At 36.9% G+C, this 23376-nt stretch overlaps 1 long non-coding RNA gene across 1 annotated transcript in view; it reads left to right on the top strand.

The window, feature by feature from the left end:
- The window catches only part of LOC131696863 (uncharacterized), a 64417-nt gene that overhangs the window by 29014 nt on the left and 12027 nt on the right, over nt 1-23376 (top strand). The window contains exon 2 of the long non-coding RNA XR_009306747.1: nt 21546-21608. This is a non-coding gene — a long non-coding RNA (uncharacterized LOC131696863). The remainder of the gene's footprint in view (nt 1-21545; nt 21609-23376) is intronic.

The following is a 23376-nucleotide window of genomic DNA, read 5'->3' on the forward strand; positions in this document are numbered from 1 at the left end:
TTGTATAATGTAGGGTTTGTTAAGAACAATCAATAATGCATCTATAAATATGTTATAGGATTTAATAAACAATAATAACAATCTATAACAATTGACTGAAATATCTGCAAACAGTATTTCAGGTTAAGTCTAAAATACAAAATCTTCAACAAAAAGGTCAGGGGTGATAATGCAATTGGTGGTAATAAAAGCCTTGGTTCTCACTCCTTTAATTAAAGTTTGTTATGATTGGATTTTGTCAGTAGTTTGCAGGTTAGCAGACAGTTTTTTAAAGCTCCCATTGCAGAATGGAAGCGACTTGTTAAGATTCAAACTCTAAACAGCTAGCAGTTCAGCAGTCCAAGCTTTATGTAAATACTATATAAACTATAAGTAAGTGGACCCAGTAAATATATAGATGGATTTGTATGATGATATTCCTTCATACACAGATGTTCACCAGCCATTAACCCTAAAGTAGTGGAAGAAAATGCAGTTCCTATACTACATGTACTTAAAACAACATTACCCTAAAATATTCAACTCACACTATTTATTTACATCACGATTCATATCATCAATATGATGCCAACGTGTTGTTTTATATAGAATTACTAAACATATCTGTTGCAGAAAGCTCCTATAAATGACACCATATATTTTCAATTTGCTCAACAACTACATAAATCATGCCATGTCAAGCATTATGACTAAAACATTCCCCCTAATAAATTAAGTGACTGGCTAACATTTTGTAAGGTTCAAATTGTAAAAATTGGAAATTGTTTTATGTACAGCAGATCAGGGAGACAGAAAAAAACACCTTCAGCCCACAAGATGAAACACTTGAAAAGCAAGCCAGTCTGACAGGTTCTTATGTTTTAATGAGCTCAGAGTGTTTCATAACATCTGTTTTGAGATTAATGGCAGGTGGGTTATAGCGCTCCGGTCAGTCTAAAACAAATCAGCAGGTTCAAACGAGTGATCTTGTGTAACCCCAATCCATTTCATCTGACATTTACTGCCATGTCACGGTCTGTTATCAAATAACCATTGGGGGACATATACTTTGCATTGCTGGTAAAGTAAAAATCATTGCTTCGAAAGCACTTTGAATATAGAGAAACAAGTTATTGTATTTGCGACTTTCCAATGACAAGAATTGTTCAGTGCTTTGATCCAATTCATGGAAGTTGACAATATCAGTCGTATAGCAAATTATCTCACTGTCCACAAATGATGACATTCTTTGCACTAGCTGAATTAAATACAAAATAAATTAACTTCAGTTTTAGCTACAACCCTTGGATGAAAACATTAGTAAAGTCTGTATGTTTGTATTTATTTATTGTATATTTTTGTTGTTTTCCTCAAAATTACCAAAATTAAGGCTTTTTCAAACTAAAACCATCACCACGTCCCTGGGTTTTGAGAACAGTTGTATCCAATGTTAGAGCTTGTGTGGGCAGTTAAGACTAACAGAATTAATGAACATAAGCACTGATTTAAATGGCTAAGCACAAAACCCACTGTTTACAAATGGGTCAACAGTTGGAACCACACTCTTTGTCAGGGTCAGCTATTTTTGTTAATGTCATTATGGAGCTTGTAGAATGATGTTTTCAGACCCCTGTGTGTGTGGTTGTTTTTAGCTTTTACATAAATGACCACGAAAACAGACCACCATATTACCCACTACTGCATTTGTGGCATGAAGGTTTTTTAGATTGTTGTCTAACATGAATAAAACATCTTGTTAAAAAAAATATCATTGTTAGATAAAAAATGCTTAAATACTTCTGACAGCCACCTGATAGGCGGCTCCTGGGAGGGAATGACCTCAGGCAGTTCCCTACTTTGCTTAATGGATTGAATGCTAGTCTCCCAAACAGAAGTATACATTCCTGCGCTGAATGCCTAAATCTATGTGTCAACATTAAATATGTATCAAGCTGGGAAGCCATATCAGAGAGAATAATATTTGAGCTATGTTGCTTATTGTCTGATGTTTTATGCTGTAGATTGGAGCTTCAGTTTTTACATAGTTATCCTGTGGAACACGGGCAATAATGGAACAAATTACCTGTTTTAGTTGTAGGCTGTTGCTACTGATGAAGCCTGGGATGTCAATGACCATGTGACATGTCGTATGGCAGTGTGCTTGGGTGAAATTGATCATCGAAGCAACACAAACACCTGTATGGGGAATCTGATGGGTTGCCAATCACAAAGTCTGCTGCAGGTGGTGCCAGCTGGCTGATGGTGCTGGATAGGGCTTGTTAGGCAAGTGAGCAACATCTTGCTGTGGTAAATGGCTGATTAGCATTGATCATGTGGCCTGCTGGGAAAGAGTAGATAACCAGGCTTTAGCTTTGATTGTCGTAAGCTGCCCGGCCTTTAAACAAAGTGCCCGGGAAAAGACACGTTTGGCCTTTTTGGTGTTGTATTTTGGAGGTATATGTCTGGTCAAACGCTAATTCTAATTCATGAACATTCTCCCAATATACCATTGTAGCTACCTTTGTGTTACCATTGCCTTTTGAACATATCCTTACACAGAGTGGCTATTGCAGTTCCATTGCTGATCATAAAGCTGAGGTATTCTATCAGTAACTGACTGCAGTGAATGTAGTTGCTGTAAATCTGTACAGGGTTTTAATAACCCTTATGGGTAACCAGATGTAGTGGCGGGCGGTCAAGGCTGGTCAGCGACAGAAATAGCAAACATCAAACACAGAACTTCAGTTTAAAGTGGCATGACGCACTTTTATTCAACAAACAAAAGGTTTAAACAAAAACCCTACAAACTCTTCAAAACAAACAAAATATAACATCCAACCTTTAACTATCCCGGTGTTCATTCGTTCATTCAGTCAGTTGGTTCTGTCTCTCTCTCTCTCTCTCTCTATCTCTCTCTCTCTCTTTCTCTTTCTCTTCTCTCTCTCTCTCTCTCTCTCTCTCTCTCTCTCTCTCTCTCTCTCTCTCTCTCTCTCCTGGGCAACACACCTTCACTGAACTATCTCCTACACCCTCTCACCAAACAAACACTACTTTGTTTCTTTTATACCATGTGGCCAGGGGCTTGATTGATTCAATCATACAATCACCACCTGGCCACATGCCACACTTTTCCATTCATACTTCAATCACTCAATTAATCAAACAATCAAACAATCAAACACTTAAACAAGTAAACAATGCCATGTGGCTGTGCAAGGGTGGCCATATTGGTTCCTTCACCAAGATGGCCGCCAGCAACCAAACTCTCTCACACACAAGTGCACACCCACACACCCATGCACCCGTGTGCAGAGTCTCTGCTCTGTCACACACAGCCATATAAATTCAACACACACATATATATATATATATATATATATATATATATATATATATATATATATATATATATCCTCACCTACTGTATATGTGCATTAAAAATAACCACTTAACTGCTTGTCAATGTTGGGATAGAAATCGTATTAGGAATTTTCACATTGCTTTCACCTTCTTAATACATAGCTTGTCATCAAGATGTCCACTCTTTGCTGAACTGGATATGCTTTTGTACTTGTGTGGTTTCTTTTAGGTTCTGCCATCAGGTTCTTCACTGTATCAAATAACAGCCCTTTTACAACTTAGTATAGCAAAGTCCATCTTCAGCTCCACAACCCGCAACACTCTTCTCTCTTCCACTTTATTAGAATATTGATAAACAAAATAGAAACATCAAATTTGTGCAGGGCTTGAACTACGTGAAATTACATGGTCGCCCTTAAAGTATATCTCTTTTCCTTTATGCAGGGAAAACCTGACCGCATTTGTGACCCCAGGGTATATAAGGACAAATGATAGGACTAAAATATGTCAATTTTGTCAGTGTAGATTTTTAGCAAACTGTCAACCAGATATAATATAGTTTGGGATTCCCCAGCTTTATTGTGTAACTATGGGTTGAGTGTACGACCAAATGTCAACAAAATGACAATGTATGTAAAATGAAAAAAAATCTCCTAGTCTAAAAGTATCACCATGCTAACTGTTTCACTCCGTCAGTCTCCCTTTGATAATAAAAATGTTAATGCCGGATGTACCCACATGAAAACCATTTGGAAAACAAATCTGACTAGTCACTCCTAACTGGTCTCAATTAAAAAACAAACAAAAAAAAAACAGCTATTGTATATACACTAAATATCTGGTTTAAAAATGTTTCGGATTAGACAATGATTATTTAAAACTACAGGATATTCCACCCACAAAATAGAAAAAGCTTGGTATCAACACTGCAGGACATCTCTCAAAATGACACACTGTCTTTTGACACAGCACAGTCAGTCACAATACAATATAGCAAAGGAACTCTTTCAGTTCTTTCAAATAAGACAAGTCCTCAAAATGACACAATCACAATATAGCCTACACACTAATAGCAAACATCCAATCGAATAAATATTGTAGCGTGCACGGGGGAAGGCAGCAGTAGGGCTGGTAGGTCACGTAATCATACACAAAGACATAAGCCCGATATACGCTCCTTGCAAGGGAGTCGGCTCTTCTGTACAGCGGTATCGGCGCTATGCTTTAGTGCGACAGGTCCCGGGTTCGCACCCGCCCTCCGCCTGTGTGTGGATTGCCTCGCCCTGTGTGATGCGCCTGCCTGCGGGAACCAAGATCGCTACATTGGTGTCAGAAGTGGACGCAGGTACCCTGATACGCACTCGTCGGACTGTAGCCTGTTTAGCAAGTCCAGGGCGGACTTGAGGCTGTCAGGGGAGAGTGTAGCATGCACAGGGGAAGGCAGCAGTAGAGCTGGTAGGTGACGTAATCACACACAAAGACATAAGCCTGATATACGCTCCTTGCAAGGAAGAAGGCTCTTTTGTACAGCCGTATCGGCACTATGCTTTAGTGCGAGAGATCCCGGGTTCGTGCCCGCCCTCCGCCTCTGTTTGGTTATAATTCCAGGTCTTACATATGCAACATTTTTTTCTCAGATTTTATAACATTAAAGTGGAGTTTTCTCCTTTCAATATATTACAGGGTGATTAGAAAGTAAGTTTACCACATCAACGCACCATACATGTAAAAGCTTTGATAATATTCACCAACGACCCTTACCAAATCATATTTAATGGCACTTCAATAGTAATGCTATAGTACTAAAATTACTGGTAACACAATGGGAAGCTACAATGGTAGGCAACACTAGTATACAGCAAGTAAAATGCACAAATATGTAAAATCCATGAGTTGTTGTAGGACGTGAAAACGTGTTTAGAATAAAATAAATCAAACACCTTGAAGACATCTGCCTGATCTCTATGGAAATAGTTGCTATGTGGTTGTAAACACATCTGTATTTCAATAGGAAATATACTGGAAAATGCTGGCATTTATATGAAAAAATGTAAATAAATGTCTGAATGGTTTACTGTATGGTAAGAGTGCATATAAGGGTGAGTTGGTCTTCAAACCCATTTACACCTCCACCATTTTGAACATTCACTGCACTCAGCTTCAATCAATCTACAAATGGTGGAGTCAGTGGTGCTACCGGACATCCTCCATTCTGGTACAGCTCCACCAAACAAATAAATGCTACATGGAGGTGCTACGAGAATGCGTGAGAAGTTTCTGCAGACAACACTTCCATCAGAACCAATCAATTCAGAACCTTTCATGTTAATTTGTAAATTTTACTAATAAATGTGGCAGAACCTCTATAGAAAGATTTTTCAGTTTCTTCTGACTAAATAGGAGGATACATCTGCAAAAGCCCTTGTAAGACTTTGTTTGTTTGTTTCCTCAGAAAAAGAAGCCTCTAATTAGGTAACTGGCATTAAAACTTGCAGTTAATCTTAGCATAGATGTAGAAAAAAAAACTTGTTCAATTGATTTCATTAGAAATAAATAATAATATAATGATACAATTAAATAGGTATAAAGTAGGATTGCTAATTAGCTGAACATAATTCATATATCTGGACGGTAGGTTTTTGATCCTCAAACAAATGCATCCTTGTGAAAAGGATTTTTAATTGATGCACAGAGAAGTATCAGATGATGTTGAAAATAATTACTCCAAAATTATTCATGCGTTCAGCTGAACATAACAAATGAAGTTTGGGCTCTGGATCTGGCAGAGTGGACACATGCTAATTAATAAAGAAGAGGAAAAAAACAAACATCTTGCAACAGATTTAACCCAGTGTTAGCTAGAAGACAGGGGAATGATTGTAGCCCATAATGAGCTTGTCATCAAACACTCAGTCTAATACAGTGAATGTACTGACATCAGCAGAATTGTATTTATTTAGTCTAGGACATGCTCAGTATTTGATTTTGTAGTTAGCACAGTGTGTTGAATAAAATCAGTGTACAGCTGGACAGGATGATAATTAAGACTCATTCACACTGTACGGTGTTCTACTCATAAGGTAAACCAAAATTCATTTTATGCAGAAAATTGATTTAATAACATACCCCAGCCACATTGTATATTTTGACAGTCATTTAAAATTGACAGTTTGTAGTTGCTTGCTGAATGGTCTGCTTATTTAGGTCAGGAAAAAAGCTCCAGGTAACCTATTTTCAAGTTGTGTATTAAAAGTCCAAAGTAGTAGCCTCCATCCTTATAAAAGTAAAAGCAAAGCAAACTGTAACAAAGCACAGTGAAAGCATAGATAAGCATTGTAAAGCCCAGAGAGCTATGGTAAAGCATATTAAAAAAAACCTGTCACACCATGGTAGACAATAATAAATGCATATTGTAATCGTATACCGGTATTATAATAACAAGCATGGGAAACCTGCAAAATTGACCTGCAAAATGTACTGTGGCAAACTTTTATAAGGGCAGGCTCAAATGTTTGTGATCAAGGGTCTCACAAAAGAGCTATGCAAAGAAGGAAAAGCTAGCCTTACATACCCGAGGGCCCGAGCTAAAATGGGTTTGATGTACTGTAATTGTTGAAACATGTATGTGCAATTATAGCAGAGTTTATGTTGAGTATTGATCTGTTTCTAAGAGAGCTACTTGGCTTCTATACACCATATTTGCCGCATTTTACCTAAATCAGGGTAAAAGGATTCCCGTAACAAAGGCAAAGCATATTCAAGCATTGAACATGCAACAAAACAATCTACAAAATCCTTTAATAGGAGTCTTCGTCTAAATGCTTTACTTAAGCCTTTTTTCCAAAAGTTGAAACTGTTTGACTGGTACTGTGACAGTGCGAGATGGTAGTCTGCAGATGGAACCAGCAGCAGCCCCAGGTTGATATTGAAACAAAATGAGTGCATTTTACAGACTAGAGCAGATGGAAGCATGGCATTAGTCCAAATCATATACATAAATCAGCATAAAAGCGGGCATATAATTCTGCATAAACAGACTCAACACCAACACACCAAAATGGTGCCTTATTCACCAACAATTTGTTAGAGACAAATTGACCACACCATGAGTGGAGAAGGGCAGGCTTTGACACATTTTTAGGCTGAAAAATATTCCCCTTTTTACTTGGGCTCAAACAAAACAAGAGTGAAGATGGGAATAGAGAGAAGGAATAAAAAACAAGCCGCCTGTATGATGCCATGCTATTTATATGTGCCTGTTTCTATGATAGATGGCATCAATGGGCACCAAGTAGCAGATGTCTCATAGTTTTTACATCACTATGACATGCAGAACTGGTGGCTGAAAGCTGATAAATGTGCAAGTGGAACAGTTTTTTTTTTAATGAAAAAATAGAGGACATACTGTAAGTTAGTTTTAAAAAGAAATTAAAACCATATATTAAAAGCAAGATGGGTGGATATGGGCTAAGAATTTTACATTTTTTTATATTGAACCAAAATAATAATTCAAGAAGGAATATATACATTTCTTCCACAAAATAGAGCAGAAAATTTGCATTTAGTGTTTATAAAAGGTGTTTAAAAAGCAGCCGTCTTTGTTTATCCATTCAGCAGGACCAGTGAGGATGTGAGCTTGCGCACATTATCCCACGAACATGCCCCAGGCCTGTCCTGAAGGAACCACGGTGGTTTTTATGCCCATATAGTCATTGGCCTCTCTTTTAGAGACTATCTGCAAAGATGGCCAATGCGAGTTATGTATCTTTTCCACACGTGCAAGTGTCAGGTACATTAAAGTGGTGATGCATCAGCTATTACATTCATTATCATCCAGTTTTGGTTGTATGGGGTACTCCCATATATTTTTTGTCTTAAATATATTATAGACAATTATCTACCCTGTTTTTCTCCCCAATTTAGAATGTCCCTTACTGCAGGAGTCCCCACAACAGCTCAGGGAACTGGTCAGTAGGCATCCTCAGATCCTTTGACCAAGCCAATTGTCTCGTTACACCCAGGAGCTTTACCATGGCGAGGTTCCAGCCCCTAGAGTAGTGCTGCACAAAGTGTATAAATTAATACATGAATGATAGCTAATTAGTCTGTTCTTACCTTTCAAATGAGCTGTTGACGATCACTCTAGGACTTGAGGAATCGGAGAAATGGTGTTTGAAGTGGCAAGTGTGAGTAAAACTGCAGAGAACAGAGCCGAAATAGCGGCTTCCATCCACGCCAAGTGTAAAAAAAAAGCACTTATTTTAACAGGTGTTTTTTCCCAAGATTTAACCTAAACAGTCCAGATTTAGCTAAATACATAAATGTTAACAAACACATTCTTAAAAGTTTTGAAATGTGTACATTTTTTTTTTGGCATTGTATGCAGAGTAGGCGGTGAAGCGGAGGGATTTGGCTCTTGGAGTGTAAGAGAAGCTCAGCTCAATTGTAAAAACCCAGATTTTGTATGCTAAGAAAAGTCCCTCCCAGTTTAGTTTCCCTAACCAGGACACAAACCTGGGCAAACCTTGACTTCCCCTGCAACCACACTGTCATACTTTTTCCAGTTGATCCACTCAGGGAACCTCTCCCATACATTTTTCTTTTTTTTTTGTTGAACTCCACCATAGACCCTTATAGTAAAATCTGCGGTGTGCTAAAATAGTGAAAACAGAATTAAGTCAGACACCAGTTACCTATACAAAATATTGCTTCATTTACTCCACACATACAGCGGTTGCTTAGCCAGAAGTGTGTTACTTAATTAGTTTATAAAGTTGAATCTGTTCACATATTATACAATTATATTTAAATAGCATTATTATAATTACATGAAAAAATTAACCGGATAGCCAGAATACACAACACAGGTCAGTGGTTATGAAAATAAATGGTCTGTTGTTCAGCCTAACAACCTGTCCCTGTTTGCTTGAGGTAGATTGATCAAGCCAGGGGTTCTTTCCAGCCGATTCACAGGTCTACAGTGTAAATTCAAAAGCTTAGCAGGTGGTTTAATTGTTTAATCATAATATATGAGAGTTTGTTTCGATATTCTCTATTCTTAATGGTTTGTTTTGTAAAATTGCATATAAAAATGATTCTGCTATTGTACATGCTCATGTAACTGATTGCTATACAGGCAATACAAGGACTGCTCTGCCAAGCAATTATAATTTATGGAGACCTCCCCATCTCTACCCTTATGGAAACCTAACGGAAACTTTTTGCAGTATATTGAGGAATACAGTGTAGTGTACAGATTCATATGGATCACCAACTATGGGGTGTTTGCCTAAAATGGCAAATCATACCAATGTTTGTCTCACAAATGTCTATGCTCATAGATTTATATCAGTGGTGGCCAATACACCAAGTATTGAGATCCATTTTGGTGGATCTCAATGGGCTCCACCAGCAATAAAGTGAACAAGAGTACAGTAAAGTAAAACCCTTTTGATTGGTTGGGATTATCTGGCTTTAAGCCAGTGATGACCAATATGTTAAGGTAGCAATGGAAAAAAAAGAAAACAGAATGCAAACATATCAGGATTTTCAGCTTTAAGCATTTTGTGACATTTTTGTCCAATAAAAATCACCCCATAAAAGTAACAATGAACATTTGAATGTATTAAAAATAAACAAACATCTTTGTCAAGTAGACTAATGTGTTCCATTATTGTGGGAAATTGCCTAAAGTTTAGTGTGAACGTTTGCATGCTTTGGTTTTGACCATTTTTCCAGCTTAGGCTCAAAAGATGTTACAGCACAGCAAAGCTGAGCCTCAGGAATTTGATCAGAAAGCGTTCTGTGCTTTTTCAACTTCAGGTCGGTCGGTGCTGAAAACGTAGTCTCCTACAGGCATGTGGAACCAAAAATAACACAAAATTCCAGCTCCCACCTTTTGTTATTATTACGCTTTGGCGCCAGCTTTGTCTTCTTTGAAACAGCTGGGATATTTCCATCCAAATCGATACCACTGGAAGGCACAGAAGGCTCTCCCCTATCTTTTGTAACTCACACCACAAAGCGATCCATTGAAACCACGAAACACAAACTCGCAACTGTACACAACGAACCAACGCGTTGAGGAAGCTTGTTGCTCGGGTTACTGAGGTATGGAAGCCAGAGTACAGTTATTAGCTCCATCTACTGTTTGGGATTAATGTTCTTTGTATGTATTCATTGTCAAGAATTATATATTTTAAATATGCAATCAACCCTGTTAAAACTATGCACACCTTATGTGTTGATGGTTGTTCAGATTTGCCCCAAGATCCACCAAAAATCTCTCGAGATCCACCTAGTGGATCGTGATCCGCATATTGGCCACCACTGATCTATATTGTGTTTCGTTCTCCCATCATTATTTTCAGATCAATCTAATAAAGCCTTCAGAAGCTACAAGCCTCACACCCTTTCATAGAAACATGCATAAAAACATTCAAACATAAAGACAAGAAAATGTATAAAAACAGTATATTCTGAAGCTTGCACATGTAAATAGTATATAATAGAAGTAAAATCAATATAAAATATATAGAAAAATATGTAAAAAATTATCTGTGTAATGTCTCTTATATTGCACATGTTTTTCACCATAAAACTACAAAAGAATACTGTGATTCCAATATGCCTTTTTGATATGTAAATATATAAATGTAAAATTGTTGGAATGTATAGGAAATTGTTGAATTGTCTGCCAGTATATTAGAAGATATATGTATAATACATACAGATATATACACTAGTACACTGATGGAGTTGTTAGTTATTTACAGCGCTTTCACCACAGTTAGTGATTATTTTCATATGGTACAGTACTTTCAATTACTGGTAGGTGCTGGTAAAGACAATTCTGTTGCATTGACTTAGGCTTCTGTGTATTACTTTTATGAATATGGGCTTTAAAATATATTGCCATGTCATTCTGTCCTACAAAACAAATTGAAAAAAAAGGATTAGTGCAATTGGTATATTTGATGTGTAAGTACCTGCACAAGGAATCTTAAAGATTAGGGAAAGCCGCTCCCCAACCATCGAAGGCAGTGTAGGGGAGTATTCATATCCTACATGCATGTGTGGCAGCTGTCCCTTGGTGCAATACACACAATCTTCATGGGCGTATTTTGGTTAGTCGCTTCTCTCCATTTATTTTTACTTAAAAATACCTAAAAGAATATTTTGATATGTATCTGCTTAATGATAATAATTAAGTCGATAAAAAGTAAAATATCTGCTTAATTATTTTACAGTAATATTTGTCATTTTAAATAAGTCATCACATTTGTTGATGATTTTAAGTAACTCTAAGCATGATTTGCCTCATGGTTGAGTGTGGTGGTAGGGGTTAATCTATGAGAGGAGTGCAAGCGGTGGAAATATTCACATATTCACAGGGCAAATAGTTCACAAATGCAGGTGATTCAATTATTTTTACAGCGTCTCACTGAAACATCTCAGAAAGAAGTCTGAGGTCAACACATTTCACAATCATAGATAAAACAGTGTTCAGAGTATGCATCTGTGTATATGTATTTAAATATGCTTTCAAGTTAAGCTGTGTCTGGTATCTCTTAGTTGTTTTAGCCAAGGGAAAGGTGTTTTTTATACTTAACAACTTGGCTGAGTAGCTTGTCATTAAGGTTTAGTAATGTCTGTCAGTCCTTGGGAGACCACATTACAGCACTGTCTCATACAATCTGTTGCAGCTCTCTGCCTTGGCTTAAAAGCATCTGAATCAAACTTTGCTGCCACATTGATTACTCACCATCCTAAAAAGCTGTTTAGTGATTCAAGACTTCAGTCCAAATTCCAAGACAGGGCTTACTTTGAGCTTTCTCACACCTCTTAATGGAATACAAATGAATTCTTAAATCTTTTGGTTATGACCAATACTAACCAACATGACTCTGACATGATACAAAAATGACTGCCGTGATACAGACTTATCCCTAATAAGCAGTTGAAATCAAGACTCTCTTTTATGTCTCCTTGGATGATATTATGTATTAACTACGCATATGATATAGATTTACAATAAATACAAATTAAAATGTTCCATAACAACTCACTGGGCAACACAAATCAAGTATGAATCCACTGAAGCAGTCTCACGCTCATCAGTGCTCACCAAGGTACTCACATTACCAAATGCCTGCACACAGAACTTCCTTGGCCATGAGCTCCCGCCTTCAGAGCTTATGCAGTGGGATTTTTTTTCTTTCTACTAAATGGCAACTGTTTTAGATTTACGAGGGAACTCCATAAACTCCCCAGCTTACCTTCTAATAATTATCTCCTACACCAATGTATTAGGAAAACGCTATATGAAAATGGTAGCATGTTGTTTATTTCAGGTCTAGTTCGTTCTCGTGCTAAGGGGCTGGTTAAAACGTTTTTAAAATATTTTCCTGGAATTAAATGATCTTGTTTAAGTTCATTCTTTCTCTCAGCAGAAAGAAACCGTCTGCATCAGTGTTTGTGTATTTTTCTGTTCGCACCTTAGCCTGTCAGTATTCTACCTGTTACTCGTCACAGTATTTCATTTTGTGGTTGGTGCTGATCCACTGTATTTTTCAGGTTGGTTATTAAGGATGCAGGTTTACACTGTAGTGTATTGTTATTCTTTTGTCAGTAGTTTTGTTGTGCACTTTAAAGCTCCCGTCTGAGATAGGATTGTGTCATTATTTCTCATATAGGCCATTTGTTATAGATCATTTGATACCATGACATTTCTTCTAGCAGTAGCACTTTTTTAAGCAAATAACAAAGAAAGGTTAGGGGAGACACAGTATAAGTCTTTACAATCTTAAAAGAAGTAAATAAAGTTAATTCTAGTTACTTATTCAAACACAGCTCAGAGACCAGGACCAGAGGACAGTTGGAAAATGAGTAGAGACAGACTCAATTCCTATGCACCATACAAACACTGATAGGCCAAATGACATTTAAAACATTTCTTATCTTGTTATTTTCTTAATTGTACAATGCACAAGACTGAACTGCCTTGCTTTCTTTTTCTTTTTTGTATATAGCGCTGCAATACACTCTCTGCCCTCTGTTATTCTCTATAGAATATGCAGGTAATTTAATTATTACAAAAAACTGTATACTTTTGTTTATAATGGAAATGTTATTCCCAGTCTCTTTTCATGCTATTATGGAACTTACAATTTGTATTTGTTCCTTTAAAATATTATTCTTGCTTTGGTTAGCTGGGCTGGATCCAGGAAGCACTATGCCAGATTTCAGTTTGTCTTGGCTATGTACTCTAGTTTAAATGACAGGCCCAGTGTATTTATTAATTCTAAACAAATTATTGTTTTAGAACCAGGTGTTCAGTGGCACATGATATAACATTCTCATAAAACATCAATTACATGGAATTTTAAAAATTTAAATAAAAATAACAAACCAGTACATTTTTAATATAAATTGTTACTGCACATTCTGTGCTTCTGTATGGCCCCATTAATGTGAATGTAACCGTGATCATTAGTAATCATTTTACACTCTATGGCTTCATATGATACGTTTACCTAAAGTCTTGTAATGCTAATTTTTTCCAATGTACATTTCATATGCTTACTTCTTTTGTTATAATTTGTTATAATTCTGTTCTGTGAAAAAAGTTTTGAGAAAATAAATGTATTTGATTTACTAGCTTAGTGTCGTAAACACTTACTGTAGCAACCAAAGCAATGCAGTCCTGATCAAATCAGGTGGCAATGGGTATCCCCCAGAATTAATGGGGAAAAGGATGTCAGGTCAATGTTCCTGTCAAATGCAAATGTTAAAAAAGAAGTAGATGTGAATAACAAAGCAAGCAGGCATTCAGTAAACAAAAATAACATTTTAATGATGGATACAATTGTGACCTACTGTATAAGAGTGTACAGCTTTAAAAGGATTTAAGAATATTTTCTTCCTGCTCTTGCAGTGCCTCAGTAAGAAGCTTTCATGTGTTGACCCTGTGCATTACAGTGCCACAACCTTGAGTCCCATACTTTGAGACTACCTTGAGACTGGAACTTGTGAGAAAGTAGCTCAAAGGTCTTCCTCGTGTTTCCTGATGGTGAGGGCAGCAGCCCCCTGAAGGAAGGGTGGCTGGAAAAACCAAACTTAAAAGATGCCCCACATTGATTAAGCCAAGGCATGCTGCTGAACCAAAAGCAGGTAGCGGCTGGCAGCAGCTGTGTGGGAATTCACAGCTGTCACAGACTTGCAGCTCCCAGAGAATGTTACCATTAGTCAGCAGTCATAGTTGAGGTTGACATTGAGGATAAAAAGAGGACAGCACAGAGCACTCAAAATAAATGAAAATAAATTAGAGATATGCAACAGCAAAATATTGTTATCCCCTTAAAGTATTATTATTGACCTTATTATGGGATTTTGACTTAAGTGACGGGTATCTGTAATCTATTGTAAGGGTTTAAAGAGATATCTAAATCCTGGAACATTTAAATAATTAAAATAAAGCCTTCTCCTCAAACTATGTATTTGACCTTTTTTTTAATGATTTAATTAGAGGAAGCATTTAGATCCACCAGCATTTAGTTCAATTGAATGGCAGCATTTTCTTTTAACTAAAAAAAAAAGATATATTTATTTCAGAATTCTAATAAAAAAAGTACATAAAAAGTCAGAAATGTACTGTGTACAATATAGTGTAGGCCTGTAATTATTTATATTTCTTAATAAAACATCAAATGGCATGTGTGCATGTTTGTGAACGCACAGGTCTGGGATTAAGAAAGACAGACTTTCTCAAAACAGCATGCAGCTACAGCTCCTTGGATGTAACCAGCTTGCATAAGCCTGAAAGACGGAAAGTTCAGGCAGAAATACCTCAAACTCGACTACAGCACACATTTTGAAAAGGCGAAATTAGCAGTGTGATCAAGAGAAAATGAATGTGTGGCTTTTTCACTCAGTTGTCAAAAGTATTTTACTGGATGATTAATCATCGGTGCTTTGGTCAGCCCTGCGGTCTTGCTATAGGACCTGCCCCCTGACATGCACCTGCCACTCTAGACCCGCACGCAGAAATGGATGTCTCAACTCTTCTTCCCAGCTGTTCCAGTGCTTAAATAAATCTCACTTAGAAATATCAACTCAAACTTTTCATCCATGAAAACATATCCAATAACCTTAAATAACTGTACAGCTTTCTAAAATAATGCACAGACTGCAGTTATGTTTGCTGTTGATTTCCACTGATGCAAACTTGAGATGCTCTAGAATGTATTTTACTAATACTTTTATTCATTCATGTTGGGCTTTTACAGTGCTGCTACTATGAGTGCTTGGAAGAGTCTAGCTTTCACAGGGCCATTATTCTATCTACTATACCTGCAAAGTCAATTCCAATTCATGCGCCACTGTGTCCCTGTGTCAGGTGCACTCTGAACACCAGGCCACAATGTGGAAAAGCTGCTTTCCTCTGTGACAGGAAAAGCATTTGCCACCTGAGTAGAATAACAAAAAAAGGATCTTAGGCCCTAACTACAGCTGTTCAGCACACTGGGCCAAACGCAGGCTTGGCAGGTGCCAGTTGTAGTGAAATATGCACCTGTATCACCACCCACCAGGACCTATCTGAAATACTAAATTAGGGTTACAAAGAGACATTTTGACATTTAAATGTATATATCTATACAATCAAGTCAAATATATATTTAAAAAAAAAAACAGTTTAGAATTTAGGTACTGATAGGTAGATGTGGTTTATATGATGTAAATTCAGGAGGATATAAACAATAGTAAGTGTTGAATCAGTAAAAATAATTCACTGTTTCGAGTGATGTAATTTATTATTTTCTTATTGATTCAACACATTGAGTTGATTATGCCATTTAAAACATTTCTTCCTAATGGATACTTGTTCGATAACAAGATTCAATTGATTGTTCGTTTGGTAATTGGATTTGGTTTTGGCTCTTTTGTTATGCTTAGTTCAAACAGTTAAAATGTTTGTCTCTCATATTGCGTGAATGTTGTCATGGGTTCCTTGAAGTTTGAATTTGAAATCCCACTTACACAGACAAAAGTGTATGTTGTAAGTGAAGATAGTAGCGAGGACTATGTTTTAGATGTAGAACACAAAAGTGGCATTAGAAAAATAAAAAGGCAAAAAAAAAAAAGAATGTTAATGGGGAACAGAGGGTAAAGTTATCTATACAACTGTTATTAGCCAAACCTTAGGTGGAGGCACCGTGTACTATAAAGCTTTGACCGAGTGTTTATCAACTCTAACCCAGGAACAAGTGCTCATCAGGCTGTTTAAGTAAGGTTGTTTAATTTCATTATTAGCAAATCCACCATAAGCCTGGTAGGGGTGTTACATAAGCAGTTAACAAGGGATTTAATAATAAAAAATTTAAAAAATGCATTTATAATTAATGATTAGAAAAAAAACAAACAGCCAGGAGGAACGTTATACAGTTGCACTCTTACAGATTTCAGAAATTAAGCGCTGGGTAGACAAGAGGTAAGCTTGGGACTAGGAGCAGGGCTACAGTCAATCTACCCTCAAGCCCTGCAACACCTTCCTAATAAGAAATACTTCAGCCATCCTTATATGTCCTCCTATAATGCACCCAGTTATACTATGGACAAATTAATGAATTTGATATTTCAGGAGCTTTATAAGAACCCTTGTGAAGCCCAGTCAACTGGAACAAAATCATGTGCAAATTCGACCAAACAATGTTAACATAATTAACCAGTGCAAAAACCTTGTGCAGAATGAAATCCATGAGTGAATACTTAACAAAATCATTATAACTTAATTTAACTAAATCACCGCACTTCAAGCCATGTGTGAGAAGGCATCCCAACCCAGCCTCGGGGTAAAAGCTCTGAAATGTATACCTAGAACTCATAATAAATTTGTATTCTTAAACATTATAAAATCTATATTTGGTAAAAATATTAACACACTTTTAAGACCAATATATACTATAGTCAATTGTATTCAATTTTATTACAATGCTGAGGCATGTTTTCTGTTGATGTCCTCTGATACAAACCTGAGGTGTTCTGGACTGTCAGTACCAGTACTTTTAACAATTTATGATGTTACGTTGCTGCTACCAGGTATGCCTGGAAGAGTCTAGCTTTTCCATTCTATTTACTACACAGGTTGATTCAATTCCAATGTGTGCTCCACCCAGTCTGAACAGGTTATATACTGCTGTCTGAAGAGTTTAACGGTCTTTCAGTAGGTACGTCATTACTCACCGACAGAGCTGCCTGCAGTTTCAAAATGTAGTCTTCTTTTACAATATCACTGCCGTGTGAGAGTTTCTGCAATAGATTATATATAAATTCTCTTGAAGTCTTTTTAATTATTCCTATAAAGTGTACAGTAAATAATAAGTGATGTATTTGGTGGATCAATCAATAGATTTTTATTTAATAGTCTAAATTTAATTAACCTACTCTGAGCAATTTAATGAGGAAGAAACAGTTTTTGATATTGGTAAATGTTATGTTCCATACAGTAGCAAAAGTAATCAGAATGGATTTCGAGGCACTTGAATAATTAAAAAAGCTGCAGTGGAAAAGAGGGGTGTAGGGTATTTTTGTCTATTTTTTTAACTCAAGCTTTTGAGGTTGACTTGAGCCTGTCTGCAGATGAAGGGAGAATGAAATGCTTGAGGGAGAAGGGAGAAGGGCCTCGCATTGATCAGTACTTCTTACGAAGTCAGTCAAGTCAGTAAAGTGAAATCCAGCGACAGGAAGCAAACCACAGTTCGCAGGATATCATCCCCCCTGTCATAGATGAGAGGAGGACTTGCATAAACACAACTAGTGACAAACCTAATGATCCTTGTGAACCCGGTCAGATGAACCAGCGTAAGAGAGAAAAGAACCTCAACGGGCACAAGCCTGGAGTTAAATGGCCAAGAGCTTCTGAGAAAACAGTGTGGGACACAGTAAACACGGATCTCTGTTTTGCGTTGGAAAGGTTAGATGGAACAGTCATAAAGAAGCTGGATAAATTTGGGGATACCATCTACGGATATGGAAGCGGGAGGTTTGGAGTTGAAAAAAGAAAGGAGAAAGTACAAACTATTCCTGTAAAGTCTAGGGAGGCTGCACAGTGGTTGATCCCTGGAGCCAGCATTGCAGCCGTTGTGTGTGCTGATGCGCCAGGGAGGCAAAATAGGCTGATCCCTGGAGCCAGCATTATACTTCAGCCATCAACACCAGGCAGAAGGATATCTACATCATCAGATGGAAGGAAGCGCAGATGGATCACATTAGTTTACAGTAAAATAAACTATGTTTTATTTGGTGCTTATCTTGGCGAGAGCTGAGTCCAATATCAGTTTTAACACCTACTCTCATGTAATGGAAATCATTACTGTTCACTGGACACCACCTGTAATTAAACTTTATTGATTATCATAGAATACAGCTGTGCAACAACTATAAAATGACTATGACAAAGTGTATGGTCTGTATCATTGATATTGCCAGAGGTTTTGTTCATTCTTACCAGGGATGCTTTATACTTTCAAGTGAAACCAGGTGCAGCAAATGCTAGTGTCATGGTGCACATTAAAACAGTTTTGATTTTTGAAAATAACATGCAAGGTCCAAATTACATCCAGATTAAAATGGTATGCCATATATTTGAGGCCGATATTAAAAAAATATGCTTTCCAAAATTGCATAAATTACGCCAAATGCGTAACTTTTGCCATCGTGCCTCAGATGTATAGAGAAAGTGGTTCCCAAGCTTTACCAATATGAGGATTGATTTAGGTTGTATCTACTTTACTTAGAAACTACTACAAGTATCAGTTTGGGCAGCTGATCTGATTATAATCAATCCATTGAATGGAACAAGGATCATCATCCAGTTCGTATGGGCGAGTAGGGCACTTACTAAAGAGTGCAGTTAGTTTGTACATTAAGTAAGTCGATGTGCATTTTTTTAGTAACATAAAAAGTCTTACAATCCCTAAACTACAGCAATCCAGACCCCTCTTACCTCCCACTTCTATTTTGCTTTACGACCTTCAGTTTAATCAGTGAAATGTGGCGCATTTAAAATGTATAGCTTATTTTAAAGTATGGGCTAGATTCTCAAATCTTTTTGCTATCCATTAGTAAAGTTTATTTTTTTTTATTTTTCAGAAGTGTAAATTTCTGTATTGTCCATTAAGAAAAGAATGGAAAAACCCATTCCATAGAAAAAGCTGCTTCCTTCAGGCTAGCAGTGAGCTACTGTACTAATAGATGGAGCAATCCTCCATAGACAAGAAGCTTCTTCTCATTCCTAACATTACTTATGTTCTGATGCTATTTATTTATGTATAAACTGTGAACAGTTGAGCAAATAGCTACCAGGGCTGTGCAAACCATGCCTTTGAGTTCATCTGAAAATAAACCATCTCGGCCCATTAAAGATTGGGCAAGATAAAGTGCACACAGTTGTTCCAGCAATGTGCCGTAAGAACAAATGTATGTTTGAATGGTTGAATGCTCTATTGGGTAATCATCTCAAGAAGATTGGTTTTAACAAATACTGGTTGACATACTGTACATTATTTTCTTCACCACTGTGTCCCTTGCTGTCCATGAAGAGTGTGAGTTTTAAGCTGTTTCAATTGAACTAAGTATATTAACTGAACAAACTATAGCACCTTTTATTGTAGCTCTATAATGACTTTAAGTCTGGTAGTTTTTAGTAAACAAGAAGCTGTCTGTGCAACTACATGTAAGTTTGTGTTTTCTCTTGTAAGTGGCTCTAACAGTAGGAAAATATAACAATATCCTCATGTGTAATACTGTATTCAATCTTCTGAGGAGTATTAATGGCAACTCAGTCAACAAGGTCAATTTAAAAATGTGCTTCTATTCGTCGATGTGATTTATAAGAAATTATTTTCCATTGGCTACAATGATGTTACCATAACAGGTGAGCTGTAGGCTTTCCTATCCAGGCTTTGGCTTCCTTGGTTTCCAAAGTAGCAAGGAAGCAACGCTTGTGATACACCCACACGCAATTGGTATAATTGACATTTTATGCAGGTAAACAGATTTTGGCAGATGGAAACATTTTGAAATTGGCAGACTAGCTATCTTTGTTTTTAAAACTAGCCTCCCACATTCAAGGGGCTTACTGTGTAATAAATGCTCCAGCAAAGTAAATAATGAAGTACATAAAAAAACCACATCTGTTTTAATTTAGCTTTTCTATTAATATTATCCTACTGTATAAGAACCTGTACTCTATACAGAAATAATTGTAATTTTAAATACAAATTGTAATCATGTTATGTCCAGAAAATAGCCACAGTGGTTATGTCTCATTGCTATTTTTAGCAAATGGCTTTCAGAAAGTGTGGCTTATGCACTATTGCATGTAGAGGATTAATTCAAAAGAGTGAAACACAAATGTAGTACCGTTTTTGTGTGCCAGATTTCAGGTAAGCCTCCCTTTTACCATGATAGAATAGATGTATTATTTTTATTTTAGCATTTTAATGAAAAACTAATTTAAGACACTGTTAAGTTATTGTGGCAAAGTGGTTTGTAGTGCACAGGTGCAGTGGAGATGCGGTGCTCAATGATAGACACAAGACAGTTCACGGTGAAAAAGCAGCTCTTTATTTGCTGACAAATAATACCTGACTCTACACAATGATGTGTATCGCTCAGGCAAACCATGGGGTTCAGTCCTGAAATAATAAAACACTAAACAAGACACACATAAACACAACGCGGTCACAAGTCCAGAGTGAGAGCTGTTAGTGAAAGTGGTGATTTACAAGTTTATTCGTGTACAATGGTGAAGTGGAGTCCGGGTTTAATTGCTAGTGGTTTAGCTACAACTCCCAAAGGTTAGCCTTCTATAATGACAAGCACAGACAGTTAGAAACAAACAAAACACTTAACACTCACGATTCACAAATTGATCACTTCCTTTCTCGGTCCTAGTGGTAACCACATCAAAAGGAACAGATTGCTGGGCCCACTTCCCCTAAGTACCCTCCGTCACGCCCTCTTTCGGTGGCGCGGCCAATCGCGTCTCCTCCAATCTGTGACTGACACATCACCTACCGCATTAAGGCAATGACTTCTGGTATTAGTAGTTCATTTAAAATGTGAAGTACTGTATGTGTCACAGGGTATGCTTGACTTGATATTGTATTACAGATTTTAACAATTTTCCCTCTTTCACCCCACAGGTTGTTTGGATCTCAGACTGAGCACTGGCCTGGCCAAAGAGTGCACAGGAACCACACGGACCAGTAAGTAAAAGTATTTTTCATTATTACAATGACAATAAAACCATGCACAATAATAAAAGGATCAAATATATCGCCACTATGCAGCACCTAGCAATGAATATCCTAAAAATGTTATAAATTCCTAAACGGCACAGTACAAGACTAAAACTAAAGTGCTCAGATTTTCAGCAGCAAGGTAAGTATTTCAGTTCCTACAGAACCAGACTATTAAGTCCTCCAATGTCCCAAACCATATACTTGAAAGGAGAAAGTATATATCCACAATGCCGCTGTATAGACACCTGGCCTTCCATGGCTTCAGAGTGTCCTGATTCCTGCGGTCAAAGTTAACTTTCTTTAACTCGTTCTAAACGTCATACAAAAAACCCTCAATCCTGGGGTTTAATTGCAAATAATTCCCGGTTGTGAGCTCGATCCCTCTAGGTCCACAATCCGCCTCCAGGGGGTTCCTCCTCTCTCCCTCCACTCCACGATGCTGACTACTGAAAAGGACAAGCAGGGAGATCCACCCTTATTACTCCGCTCCCTTCCCCAGCTTGCTCGCTGAGTGGGGTTCCCTCTCACACCCCGATCTCAGTGCTCCCTGCAATCAAATCTTCATTTTCCAACCTGGCCACTTATACTTAACTTAACCACACATAGATAACCCAGCTATTCCAGTCTCCCTTTGGGTAGTCAATTTAACATTTAAAAAACGCATGTGTAAAATATAAGTAACAATAAATAGTGTAATAAAATACAATAAAACAGTGAATAACTATTATAAAAAAGTGCGCTAATTATTACCATAAAAAAACACAGTATATATTATTTGGTCACTTGTGACATTTGTATTGCATGTTTACTGGAAGCTTAACATCTAGAAGCGTATGTTTCTCAGAATTATTTAACGTTAAAACAAATAAAACTAATAAATGCATTAAACCACCAAACAAATTATTAACTCAAGTCTCTCTGAAGCCTATTAAGTCACAATATATAAAATAAAAACTAGACCACCATTGAGTAAAACAAACAGAAAGTTTGATATTCTTCTGTAAATTAACTGAAAAGTGGAAAATTATCATATTCTGCATCATAGGTACAGCCTTAATTACAACAAAGGTTAGTACATTCCACTACTTAGCAGGCTTGCGATTTCCTAGGCTACTTTCTAAGTATTCATTAGCATAACTCTGATAAATTACTGTTACCAGATTTAGGGAGATAAAATAGCTAGTCTATTAATTACTGTGATTATTATTTACTGGAAAAAGGGACTCTGGGCAAAATGTAAAATGGAAGCAAGTTTAATAATGCATTATATTGGAAGGGGCATTTTATCTTAAAGATTAAGATAAGTGTTCAGTACTTTCCACAGGTAAAGGCAATATTCATTAGCAATGTAAGATTAATTAATGTAATGTAATGTAATGCAGGTAATATATAAATAAAACAATACATGCATACAGTAGCCATGACTGAGAGCAAAGGTTCTTGCTCTTACGCATCTTACATATTGCAGTTAAGTTTTGAGATAAATGTTGATACATAATCTAATTCCTTGTTTTACTTTGCTAAATAATTTATTTTAAGAAATTAGTGCACACACCTGAATATTATGGAATGGTTGTACCAGTGTTTAGCTGGAAATTTAGCTAATTTGTTTATTTACCTGCTAGAAACAAAAAAAAAAAAATACAGCAGTCAATAATCAGCTGCCAGTATTAAAGAAATTCAAATTCAAAACCTGACAGTGGCAAGTGCATAGCAGCAATACAATATAAAA

This window comes from Acipenser ruthenus, chromosome 1, assembly GCF_902713425.1.
Source record: "Acipenser ruthenus chromosome 1, fAciRut3.2 maternal haplotype, whole genome shotgun sequence".
Taxonomy (NCBI): Eukaryota; Metazoa; Chordata; class Actinopteri; order Acipenseriformes; family Acipenseridae; genus Acipenser; species Acipenser ruthenus.